This window comes from Rhagoletis pomonella, unplaced genomic scaffold, assembly GCF_013731165.1.
Source record: "Rhagoletis pomonella isolate Grant_MI unplaced genomic scaffold, Rhpom_1.0 Rhpom_scaffold_01679, whole genome shotgun sequence".
NCBI classification, from domain to species: domain Eukaryota; kingdom Metazoa; phylum Arthropoda; class Insecta; order Diptera; family Tephritidae; genus Rhagoletis; species Rhagoletis pomonella.
Window position 1 is genome coordinate 19,178 of NW_023460233.1, and position 13,775 is coordinate 32,952.

At 42.5% G+C, this 13,775-nt stretch overlaps 2 long non-coding RNA genes across 2 annotated transcripts; both read right to left on the minus strand.

Moving 5' to 3' along the window:
• Nucleotides 1-563: 563 nt before the first annotated feature.
• On the minus strand, nucleotides 564-11,033 carry LOC118752597. The gene is made up of 3 exons (XR_004994717.1): nucleotides 10,943-11,033; nucleotides 10,724-10,888; nucleotides 564-1,030 (listed from the first exon to the last, which is right to left on the minus strand). It is a non-coding gene; the product is annotated as an uncharacterized LOC118752597 (long non-coding RNA).
• On the minus strand, nucleotides 2,520-4,146 carry LOC118752596. Its single transcript, XR_004994716.1, has 3 exons — nucleotides 3,647-4,146; nucleotides 3,375-3,562; nucleotides 2,520-3,323 (listed from the first exon to the last, which is right to left on the minus strand). It is a non-coding gene; the product is annotated as an uncharacterized LOC118752596 (long non-coding RNA).
• Nucleotides 11,034-13,775: the final 2,742 nt, after the last annotated feature.

Consider the following 13,775-nt stretch of genomic DNA (forward strand, 5'->3'; position numbering starts at 1 on the left):
AAGCTCCCGTGCTAGGTCCCTGTCGATGGTACTGCTGGGGGGCGCAAGAGTCAATCAACGCCCGCACCAGATGAAGTCGGCCGCCTGACTCGATCCGTACAATTGCGGTTGGGGCGATGGCTACGAATGAACGCATTATTGGTGCTGGAACCGCGATTGTTTTTAACTTGCCTGTCCGGAATCCACCCGATGGAATGCGTTGGATGGTGAGGGAGGAACGGTCGCCACGTCGGTGTCGTGCGGCCCTTATTGCTTGCCAGCGCGACGAGCGAAAAGGACGAGTTTCCGCGCCATCACGCTGGCTGCAATTACGCGTGCGCCAAAATGAGCGAAAAGGAAGAGTTTCCGCGTCATCTCGGTGGCCAGAATTGGTTCCGCGCCGATATGAGCGAAAAGGACTAGTTTCCGCGTCATCTCGTTGACCGCCCGTTGGCTGTGTGTGTGACAGCACTGCTGGCATGGGACTGTCTGCTTCAAGTTCGTGCTGTAGCGGCGGTCGAAAATTGCGGGTTTTCAAGCCGCCGTCTGGTGGTGGAGGGATTATCTCTTCCCGTCTTTCCACCTCTTCTTCCTCTACCTGCTTCGCCCATGACGTCGTTTGGTCGGACACGTGGAGCGAAATCGCTCCGTCAGAGCCGTCGTTTCCCTTGGATCGCCCTAGTCTTCAATATGCAGGGGGGTATGGTGCTTTTCGTCGCAGCGGTGGCATCGGTCATTGCTTCCACATATTTCTATCCGATGGAATGGCGACAAACAGTTGGGACAGTACCGATGTATCAAAATCGCCCGCAACCTTTCCTCGGCGGATTTCCCTCGGTATATGGGGCAGAGTCGTACTCCGTGGTTGTTACCGCACAACCGACAGGGAATCTTAAAATGATCGACCCGTTTCTCGGTCTTAGTGCGGGTGGCCGTGAAGCGAGGCATTCTGTAAAGTTAAACCCCCTTTTTATGGCCGTATGCACAATTATGGTTCATTGTGTATTTTAAACTTAGCTGGGCCTATACTATACCCATTAAGTCGCCTTCTCTGTAGTGATGAAAATCATGTAGCAAACGAAAAGAAAAAATGTTCAAAGTGGGAAAAGGAAGAGGAGATTAGTAAAATAATGACAATTAAAAAACTAACTAGGAGGGAAGTAATAAAGACTTACACGCCCTTTGCGTCAAATCGTTTTAGCTTGTTAGATGAGGATGAGTTTCCTGGCTTAGGTCAACGTCGAGAAACCATAAGAGACAGGGATGCGGAAGTAAACGAGATTCTAACACCTAAAAGCTACGCAGCAATGGCAAAACACAGACAAAACAAAACCAGTCAATTAAAAAAAAATAAATATATTGAAGTCAGTGAGGACATGAGTGACAAAACAAAAAAGAGAGTAGCCTCAATGGAAGCCTATGGTGTGGCTTTGAAAAAACAATGTACACATTGTGTCCGAAATGGAGAAACTGGTTTCGGAAATGATTAAATTTGCAAGTGATGCTTTTAGAAGAATAGATTTTCCAGCAGGGGTAACCGCCTTTGCTCACTTTGATGATAGACTCAAGAAATTCTGCTTAGATTTAGACCACAAGTTCATTACTATTAATCCGCTTTCAAGTACAGAAGTACATGAAGATTCTGCAACATAACTGTCAGTCTTTAAATAAAAATATTAATCATGTTGAATTCTATGTAAACAAGTACAACATAGATATTTTTTGCCTGATCGAAACTTTCTCTCAGGAGTCGTATGTAGTGAAGAAAAACATTCTAAATTTCAACATTATAAAAAAGAATAGAAATGATGGATATGGGGGGGTGGCCATTGGCCTTAGAAAGTCCATTAAATTCCGTAAGATAAATTTTGATACTAATCATGACATATGTATTGTTCAAACTTGTAACCTTGCTCGAAACTTGGTAATATGTGCTGTGTACTTTGAGCCTTCCTTAAGCGTTGGGGTTTTTAAGGAAGCAATATTGAAACTTTTTACAGCATTGGAAGTATATCAGAACGTTCTGATATGTGGGGACTTTAACGCTAGGACACCTGAGTGGGGAGATGTTATTGAATCTAGTAGAGGCTACTTTTTTAGAAACTTTGTAAATAACTCAAGCTTTACCTGTTTAAACAACGGGTCAATAACCTTCAAAGCGAACTTAGGAGCTGCTAGGGGCTCTGTATTGGACCTAACTCTCACTAACATTGCAACAAAGACAACGTGGGAAGTGGTCCCCTGTCAATTAGGTGGCAGCCACCACTACCCCATTGTGATACACTTAGATAAGATCGAAAAAAGAAATCCTGTTTTCCTTGCTAAAAAACATCTGTTCAACAACTTAGGCACTACCAAGCTGGACACTAACATCAACCAAATTGAGAAAACGATATCAAGCGAAATAAAAAATTCCACTTTCACTGTCAAGGATACGCGACGTCCCAAGTCCTGGTGGCATGAAGGTTTGGAAAAACTGTTCAGGCTACAACTAGCTGCAAATAAAAAGTGCAACAAGTATCCCACGGTTCAAAACTTTAAGGAAGCGACTGAAGCCAAGGAAAACTGGAAAAACGCGGTAGAAGAAGCTAAAAAGGAAAACTACAGCAAAAATCTTAACTCACTCAATAGTCACCCCAACACCAGAGAGGCATGGAAATTCTTAAAAAATATTAAAAATGCGGGATCTTCGGAATCCAAACAACAGTGGGACGACACGAACAATAGAGTGTACCTGCAGCATCTGAAAAATCAGGTTAGACAAGATGCAAATACCAATAATAATGAAATTGCACAAAAAGTGGATGTCCTGGAGTCATGGGTGCCTGCTTTTGGGGAAGAGGAACTGAAAAATGTTCTAAAAAAGAAAACGAAAAGGTCAGCAGGGGGGTGTGATCAGATCACATACGAAATGCTACGAGCTCGGTCGGAAACGGCGCAAAAAAACCTACTAATTTCTTTTAATGATGCTTTTCAAAATTGTAAAATTGACGACTCACTCCGTAGAATAAGGGTGGTACCGATACCCAAGGCGGACAAGGACGTAAGTGATTATAAGAATTTTCGACCGATATCTCTGATATCTGTTCTCATAAAGACAATAAATCTCATGGTCAAGGGTAGACTAGAGGAATTTCTAAACAGTAAAAATTCATATCCAGACAGAAGCTATGCTTATCGAAAAGGTAAATCTGCAGCCATGTGCATTAATGAATTCCTACACAAAGTTGCTAATATTAAACACGCAGGGCAAAAGGCTGTGGTCCTGACCCTGGACATAAGCAACGCCTATTATTGTGTGTCTTTGAACAAACTACATACTATGTTAGCGGACCTGGAATTACCTGACCCATATAATAACTGGATTATGGACTTGAAAAAAAAAAGAATCTTACTTCTTGGCAACGAATCGATAGTGGTTGAGGATGGCCTACCACAGGGTAGCTGTCTCTCGCCACTACTCTTCAACGTGTACACAAAAGAACTTCATAGTATTGAGGACTCAGTGACAGACGTGTATCAGTTTGCGGACGATTTCTTGATTTTAGCACATGGGGACAACTGCGACTTGGTGGTTTCAAACCTTGAACGGAAGGTTAAAAATTTCAGTGAGATATGTACTAAATTAAATTTGTCCTTTAATATTCAAAAAACCAAACTTATGTACCTAGCCCGAGGCAGCAAGAAAAACATCAACATGAAAATAAACGACTTTCAGATTGAACAGGTCAGACATATAAAATTTATTGGTAGAACCATCAACGCATCACTAACGGTTGGGCCTCACTTTGAAGGGCTAGTTAAGGAAACAAAGAAAAATTCAAACTTTTTAAAATGCCTGACCCCGGTAAAAGCAGGTATAACACCAAAAGTGGCGGTGAACCTATACAAAAGCTTCATCAGGTCAAAGGTTGAATATGCAAAGACTACGGCTGCTAAGATATCAAAAACAATAAACAAAAAAATTATGACCTTCCAAAACTCCACCCTACGCAGATGTATAGGCCTCACACCCTCAACTCCGGTACACACTATATATGTTTTAGCAAATGAGTTTGAGCCCCCCGAAAGGGGAAAATATCTTACAAGCAAGGAGTTAGTGAAATTAATGTTTAATAACCCAGAGGGTATCTCCGATGCCGAAGCAGCGCTCTTCATTGAGCACGAGAGGGATGATGATGAGACCTAAACGAGAAGTGGTATCTTCCACGAAAGGGCGTTGAGGGACTCCGATGACGACAAGAGGTAGAGGTAGGCACCACAGCGAATCGTCATGCGAGCGCCACAGGTCTCCAAGCCAGTCCAGCGCGACAACATCGCGCGAGTCCATGCGGCGGGACAGAGACCGCCGTATGGATAGGCGGGCGAACCCGCCTACAGTTCCGGGTCGAGGGCAACCTGGCTACCTAGACGACCGTAGACGATTGGGCCTCAGCGGCGCGCAAATGAGGTCAGGCACCTAGAGCAAGGTAAAACTCCCGAGGTAGCCAGGAGACTGGCTCTCGGCAGATCACCCCAGCAGGAGTCGAGCAGACGCGGCAATGAGCGCGAGGGCAAAACGACCGCACCCGCAAATGAGCGGAAGAGCGGGCAGCACCAGCAGCATGGTGCAGAGGCTTCCGGCAGTCAGACCGCACCCGCTGAAAAGCGGAAGAGCGGGCATTACAACAAGAAGGCGGAACCCAAGCCCAAGCGGAGCGTTGAGCAAACCCGTGATTCGTGCAGAAGGTTTGACAGGTGCGTAAACGAAACCGCACCCGCTAAAAAGAGGAAGAGCGGGCATTGTAGTCGGGATGAGAAGCACGGAGACCAGAGGAAAAGGGTAAGTGGTTCCGGTGAAACCGCACCCGCTGCAAAGCGGGAGAGCGGGCAGTTAACCCCCCCAGAACTTGGCTTCAAAGAAGCAGCGTGAGTTTCCACCCCCTCCGGCATTGGGACCCGGGGGTAGGCACTGGGGCCCAACGTCTGCGCGGCGGCGAAGGGCAGGCGCACAGCTACTCTGACGCGCTAAGGGGCGCTGAGTCCGGATGAGTTGACTACCCTGCAGGTATTAACTTCCGTCCAGGTATGCTCCTTGTGGACTGCATGGATGAGGGTACGGCAAAATGGCTGGAAGAGTTTGCTCCAAAACTAGGGAGCTGGAAGGGAGTTGCACTATGCGTCAAGCGGGGTGATGAAATACCACCAATGCATAATATGACTATCTTCCTGCCGAGAAGTGCTGACAGATCGGCAGATTATGTGATGGGGCTGCTAAGGGCGCAAAACGAAGGTCTTAACACACCAGCGTGGCGCGTCATCTCGAGCAGCATTGAGGATGCGGCTAAACGTGGGCATAGATGAGGAATCCTTCATTAGCGTCAGGAGGGCTGAGTATAAGCTGAACTTTAGGTTCAGCTATGTTACAATGAGGTCCTGGCGACAAAAGGCAGCGGAAGAAGAGAAGGTAGCTGACGAGGGAAATATGCAGGTGGACGAAGTCCCCCCGTGTCAACAGCTACAACAGCTACAGCGGTAGAGGACGCATAGGTTTGCCAGCCCGCACCTTCAGCCCAAACTTTCAACCCGCTAGGCACCAACCAGCTAGTATCAGCGGCTCTTGCACAGGGGCAGGTCCCCTCAACGCAGGAGCTGATGGAGGGACTAGACCTGAGAAGGCTTGAGCTCGACGGGAAAAGCGAGAGCGACCTAAGGCTCTCGGACCTCGACGAGCGATGAGGTACCCACCGCCCCCCTGAGAGTTGCCCAGATCAACTTGCACCATGCAATTGCTAGCAGGTTTTCTACGGACGATCTTGGCATTATACTCATTCAGGAGCCGTGGACTTACAGAGGCCAGGTAAGGGGCCTCAAAGGAGCGAATAACAAGGTAATATGGGACCTCGCCGCAGAGAGGCCCAGAGCATGCGTAGTGCTTAGAAACGATATTGATTATTTATGCATTACAGATCTTTTAACGCAAGATTTGGTAGCAGTTCAAGTGACACTTCGGGTGAATGGAAGGCCCGTGGAATTAGTCTTCGCTGCTGCATATTTCCCCTGGGACAGTAATACCATAACCCCGGCAGAGGTACAACAACTGGTGGCGCATTTCCGGAAGACCCGACTTCCTCTTGTCCTCGGATCCGACGCAAATGCGCACCACGTGGAGTGGGGGAGCACCGACACCAATAAAAGGGGTGAGTCCTTATTAGAATACCTACTAAGCGAAGATATGTGTATAAACAATGTTGGACACTGTCCGACGTTTGTCACCAGAGTAAGACAGGAGGTCCTTGACCTTCGTTATCTGATAATAGAATTATCCAATTCGTGCTCGGAGCGGAGGCCACGGTAAGTCCTCCGGTGGGGACCCCAGGAATGCAGACTGGAAAAAATATAGAAAACTATTAGATTTTAACCTACCCGGTATAGAAAGGCAACATAGAAGAGATGGCAAATTGTCGCTAGAATATAGGGGTAATAGGTTGACGGACATACTGACCGACGCCTTTAACCAAGAGAGAGGCCAAGAGAGAAAGTTTCAGAACCTTCTGTGAAGGCATCTCGAACACTCCACCGGCCGCGAGGTTACACAAGGCTCTTGCCAGAGGAACGGTGGAATCGGAGTTAGCATTAAAGCATCCGGTTGGCACCTATACAAACAGCAAATATGAGAGGGCAACCACTCTGCTTGCAACTCACTTCCCGGAGGCCACTACCTTAGAACAGGGGCCAGGGGTCCAGTGAACTAGACCGCGAGCATGTGAATGGAAACTGGCAAGAAGTATTTTCACCCAGGATTCAGTCAGGTGGGCGCTGGGATCGTTTGACCGATATAAGGCCCCAGGGGTAGATGGCATCCATCCAGTCATGTTGCAGCAGGGTGGAGAGAACTTAATAGCACACATAGCGGACATAATGAGAAGCAGCCTTGCGAGGGCTTATGTCCCACTGGTGTGGCGGAGGGCGCGAGTAATCTTTATCCCGAAGGTGGGCAATAGGGACTACTCGCTTGCAAAGTCTTTCAGACCTTAACTCATTTGTGCTAAAAGCAATGGAGAAGGTAGTGGACAATTACATAAGATCTAGCATTCTGAAGGTGAAACCCCTACACGCTTGTCAGCATGCATACAGAGCTGGAAGGTCCGCGGACACAGCCCTGTATCAACTGACAACCGAAATTCAGGGGGCTTTTGAATGCGGAGAAACAGTGCTCTGCGCTTTCCTCGATATAGAAGGAGCGTTCGACAATACGTCTCACACTGGTGTGCGCAGGGCACTAGAGAAGAGAAACGTACAGCCAGTGATCTGCAACTGGGTGGATACGCTGTTGCATACTAGGATTGCTGAAACCAAGGTGGGGGACAGCGTGGTACAGCTATTAGCAATAAATGGCTGCCCACAGGGAGGGGTTCTATCCCCTCTTCTGTGGAGCTTAGTGGTAGATGAACTCCTTCAGCTTCTCTCTGAAAATGATATCCACTGCCAAGGCTATGCGGATGACATAGTGATCATTGCCAGGGGGAAGTTTGAGAGCACCCTCTGCGACATTAATCAAAGAGGGTTAAGATTAACAAAAAGATGGTGTGCTAAGTTGGGCCTTAGCATCAAACCGGCCAAAACCGCCATCATCCCATTTACCAGAAAGAGAGCCCTCTTGGGCATGAGGGACATAACCCTGGAGGAGGTCGTGGTCGGCGTCGCCAGCGAAGTGAAGTATCTGGGAATAATCCTAGACACAAAACTTCTATGGAAGAAGCATGTGGACGCAATCACCTCCAAGGCCACGAAATCGTTAATGGTGTGTAAGCGTCTAGCAGGAAAATCCTGAGGTCGTAGCCCCAGGATCCTAGGATGGCTCTACATCATGATAGTACAGCCAATGATTACCTATGGGGCAGTGGCTTGGGTTTCAAGAACTACTCTGGCCACGGTGAGACAATCACTCACCAAGCTACAACAACTGGCTTGTGTATGCATAACTGGACCAATGCGCACATGTAGGACGACGGCGCTGGAAGTAGTCCTCGAACTCGAGCCTTTTCACATAACCATAGAGAAGGCAGCCAAAATAACTCTACTCAGCTTTGCTAGAGAGGGATGTGGCAAAGGTAAAGTCATATCCTCTAGGAATATGGAGAAGCTAGGGGCCTCGATCCCGCTTTCTCTGTTCCCTAGAGATGACATAGGAAAACTATAGTATTTTATAAGAGATTTAAGATAGAGTTATGCAGCAAAACAATCTGGAGCGCCCCCGCATTCGATGGATTACTACATGAGTGCACACTGCACTGGTACACAGATGGCTCGAAGACCCCAGATGGAGTAGGGCCAGGAGTCCTTGGGCCCAGAAGAAGAATCTATGTTCCTATGGGGAAATACCCGATCATCTTCCAAGCAGAAGTCTATGCAATCTATCTATGTGCGGAAACAATCATGAGTAGAGGGTATAGAAATGAGAAAATTATAATGTTGAGTGATAGTCAGGCGGCACTCAAGGCTCTTCTATCCTTTGAAGTCAAATCCTCACTGGTCCTTGAGTGCATTGAGAAGCTAAACTCCCTTGTCAGACACAATAACATCAGGTTAGCGTGGGTACCCGGCCATAGGGGAGTAAAGGAAAATGAGGTTGCAGACTGCCTCGCTATAGAGGCGGCAGCCATCACCCCAGTTGGCCCAGAGCCCTTCCTGGGAGTAGGTCCCAATACCATAAAGGAGGAGCTTAGGAGAGAGAGGCCACACTAAGGAATTTTAACTGGCGCAGTTCGGTAGGAATGCGCCAGACAAAGAGTTTACTTGGAGGGTTTAGCAAGAAAAGATTTCAGGGTTTAATAAACCTCCCAAAAGAGAGGCTTAGAATTTTAACAGGTTTCCTTATAGGACACTGCAGACTTAGGGGTCACCTACATAAGCTGGGCATATGGTCGAATGATCTTTGTAGGTTCTGCGACCTGACCATTGAGACGCCGCTTCACATTCTCACCGAATGTGAGGCTGTCTGCAGAAGACCTGAGAGGAGTTTAGGCTCGTTGTGGCCACAGCTTGAACACATCCACTCCCTACCCCCGAAGGCACTATTGAACTTTCTGAGGGAGCTGGGCTTAGATGAAGTGATGTGAAGAGAAGAGGGCACAATAGATCACCAGGTCGCAGTGCACAGCTCATATTAATATCTATCCATCTATCTAAATATGTATTCAGTCATGGTGATTTGGCATTGTGGGGCGGTTTTACCCGCTCGCCACGCGGTAATCGGAGTGGGCAGGAGGGTTAGTCTCCTGTCCACTGATACCGGTTTTATGAAAAAAGTGGGTTTGGGGTCTGTGCGAAGGGCCCCTTTCACAGGCCCCTTCAACCTCTCAACCTTTCCCCTAGGAAGAGCTAGGGGCGCTCAAAGTTACGCGGCCTAAGCCGTCTCAATGCACTCCGTGTTTACCTACGGAAGCTGGTGCTGGCTGAGTTAGCGTCTATCAACTTAAGTCGGTTGTTAAATGAACAGGTTGAGAAGCGAATGAAGATCGCGCACTTTTGCGTGCTTGGCTTTGATTGTCCATACGTAAGGTTGTATGTATATTAGACTGCATCGCTCCCCATAGAAAGAAAAATCGGTACTATTTTTCCATTAGAATTATAAAATCTATTACATTTTAAGACGTCACCAAAATATTTCCGAAAAATATTAAGATTTAAGTGAACTGGACCGATTTGAAAATACCTCCAAAAATGGAGTTTTTCATGAATAAAAATAGTTTCTTAAAGATTTTTTTTTAAAAATCCTTTCAAATGACAAAACGGTTTAAGCTTAAAAAATTTGCATGAAAATATTTTTAAAAAATTAAAAAAAAAATTTAAACGGAATCGTAATTATGAGATGTTTGATGCTGTTTTTTAACTTTTTTCAAAGATTGGTATAAGAAAAACTTGAATAACTGAACCTAAGCTCTTCCGATTTAGACTTAAGAGGTGTCATTGGAAAGATATTTTCTCACCCTTTTTATTTCTTTGATAATAAACTCATTAAAAGGACGAAAGAGAAAGGTAGGATGAACGAACGTCATTAAAAGTTGAATTAAGATGTGTTGGTATTTCAAAAAAAAAAACGGGACACGAATGACTTTTTTTGGACAGGAATAAAAACAGTGTGAAAATACCTTTTTATCGAGATCCCATAAGTCGAAATAAGAATATTTTTGGGCCAGTTATTCAAGTTTTTTTGTAAATCAATCTTTGAAAAAAGTAAAAAAAAAACAGCATCAAAAATCTCATTCTTACGATTCCGTTGAAAATATTTTTATGCAGATTTTTTAAGCTTAATCTGTTTTGTCATCTGAGTTCTTTAAGAAACTATTTTTATTAATAAAAAACTCCATTTTTGGAGGTATTTTCAAATCGGTCCAGCTCACTTAAATCTTAATATTTTTCCGAAATATTTTGGCGGACGTCTTTAAATATTATAAAGTTTGTAATCCTGGCGGAAAAAACGCAACTTTTTTTGGTGATGCAGTCTAATGTATATAAGTGCGTAGCGTATGTATGTATGGTTGTATGTATGTGGATATGTATGTGTATGTAAATGCGTGGTTTATGTATGCATGTACGGTTGTACGGATGTGTGTGTGTAGATATGTACGTAAGTACATATGTCTGTTAGTGTAGCGTACGTTACGTTACATTGTACAAGGTAAAACTAGTTAGGGCCTCTCCATAGTAAGGTAGCGATATGTAGTTTTTTAGTGCATTAGTCTTAAAATATTCAAATTACCGTCAGATTTAGCATTTCTTGTTGTTTTCTGTGACGACTGCTGGGACCATGAGTTGAAGCGCCCTTTTTTCGAAATCGAACGCTTCCTTTAAATGCCCAAGCCCATTGCGTCCACTTTTCTCCAGCGTTGACCTTCGCAGCACCTCCCTCTCTCTGGCATGCCTTCTGTAGAAAACAAAACATTTGAAGACGTTATAAAAATTATAATTACTTACTTACTTTTGGTCAGACCAATACTTGCGCCATTTCGCAGGGTCGGTGGAAGATCACCCCACTTCTGAGCCCATAAATGTGCAGCATCAACCGATTCAAATCTAGAACATAGGAATTTGTATAAATAAAACACATTTTTATCAATATTTCACTTATTTTCCATATATTCTATTAAATAGCCTTTTTGTTCATTTGAAGCTTTTTTGCTTTCATTTCCATTTTTCACAAATTTTATTTGAAAGGCAGCAACAGGAAAAGCAAAGCTCACCGAATAAAATGCTGTGAGTTTGTAGAAACGGAAGTGTACATAGTTATGACAGTTAAAACTCATTCTCGCATTGCTGAATCGCAAAGTGACAGGGAACACGATTTTCAGTGTACACTTGAAAACTTACAGTAACAGAATCCAGACCCTGGTAACCATGATTCAATAATACAAGGTTGTGTAATTTTTGACAGCTCAAATTGGACACTCCTTTATCTAGATTTGTATTTTGGAAGTAGGAGAAAGGGGAAAAATGAGATCGCCTTTTGCGAGAAGGGTAGAAAGGTACTAAAAAAGTACGCAAAGTATACAATTAGAAGTAAAATGTGTATTAATAATTCTATGTGAATTTTCAATATATTTGGTGTTTTAATAGAAATGCTAAGCAATGCGTAAATATATGGATTTATAATTTAAGTTATTTGTTATTCCCTGTAACAAAACTAGAAAACCGACCGTTCAGTTATGCAAAAACGAAAAATTCAGATCCATAGAACTTTTTACGCTCATTTCAACCATGCCAAAGTTATTTGGCGCAAGTAAAAATTAAAGACGATCTAGAAGGTTACGTTTTTTTTTTATTTTTTAAATACTAATATCTTATGTATTACATACATAACCGATTAAAAAACTAATGACGTCAAAACAGAGACAATCAATTTATCTTTCAGCTGATGTACATAATTTATATGCTTCTTTATATTTTTTACCCAAAGCCATTAAAAAACTAACAAATGTTATTTTTTCATAAAATAACCTATTTTGAAAAAAATTCTGCATAGTTAGTGGTAAAGATATATATATTATTTAGAAAGAACAAGTTATTATCATTAATTTGATATTTTCATGGGCGTAGCCAGAGCGAAAGGACCCCGCAGAATTTTTATGGGAAATGGCTTTCAGCCAATCCTTAAGTTTTTGCAGGATGATAGTCCTTAACACGTAGAACAAAAGTCTCCATAGGCCGAAAGCTCGAAGGTTCTTAGTTTACGAGTGACAGCCTGTCAAAGTCGAACTTTTTTACTCATGCGCTGTATAGCGTAAACGCGGGAGTGATGTTTTTATCAGAGATGTAAGGTTATATATATGTTTATCTCTATATATGAATGTAGGTGTTGTCCCCACATGTACATATATATACATATATATATATATATACATATTATATATATGTGTGTGTAGATAAAACCTTTACAGATGAAACAGTTTGTTTATTTAATAATAAAATACACCTTTAGTTTATTTATTAACAGTTTACGGGAATAAGTCTATAAATTGAATATTGAATATTACAGCCATAGTTGCCAACTTTGTGCTTTAAACACTAGATTTAGTGTTTTTTTGAAAATTAAAACGCCAAGAAAATTACTTAGTGCCTAGTGCCTTTTTTAATGCTTTTTTGACCTAATATTACTCCGAGATAGTTAAAACCTGAAATAATTTGAAATATTATAAGCTGTGGTGTCTCATGAAGATGCGGAATTTACAAGAATATACAAATTTAAATGCTTAGTGCATGAAAATGCTAGTACGCAGGTAAGTTAAGTATTTCTTTTTTCTTTTCTAATTGTTTGTACAAATTTTGATGTTTTTACCACCTGAGTAAAACACATCGTTTCTTGGTGCTGAATCCAAATCTGACCGCACAATTGCTCTAGTACTAGAATTTTTAGATATCCTACCCCCAGATTGCCAAAAACAGGGTTTTTTGCGATATTTGAGGTTATATAATGAAAACATCAAATTGTTTGCTCATTTCTTATTTCTATTTTACAACGCTTTTATCAACTTGCAATGTTGTGTGTCCAGAAACTTTCAATGTTGTGGATCCAGAAACTTTCAATGTTGTGTGTCCGACACCATAAAACCTTTGCTTTGAAAAGTTCCTATAAAAAAGCATAGTGCATAGGGCGACATCTGTAGTGAATAGGGCGAGGTAGACGACATCTAGATGTCGCCCTATGTACTACGTTTGCTACAGCGGAAATAGACGACACGCCATTTCTTTAAATAAAATTAATTGGTGCTCGTTTGTATGTACATACATATGTAAATGCATGTGTGTGCACCTTTCTATTAATATCGTTGAATTATTTTAGTATCTATTGCAAAATTTTATTCAGACAGGACTAAAAAGTAGAAAATAAATAATATAAAAAAAAATTTTTTAATATACAACGCTTTTATAAATGGACTAAAAAGTAGAAAATAATATTTCTCAGTCCCATAGAATTTGTTTTGATAACTTTTGATTTTGAAATTTTAGCAAAAGTCATTATAAACAATCTATGAAATTGAAAATGAAAAGCGTGGGGCGCATGTAATACACTTGAATTGATATGAAAAGTAATATATGTATGTATGTATGTGGGTATATGAATAACGACCGCTTAAAATCGATTTCAAAGTTCTACTTTCGCTGTAGAAATTTTAGGTCTACGTTATGTAGTTTGACTATTGTCAATTAAATCGAATGCTTTGTATTGCATGCGCTCCACGTTTTTCATTTTCAATTTCATAGATTGTTTATAATGACTTTTGCTAAAATTTCAAAATCAAAAGTTATCAAAACAA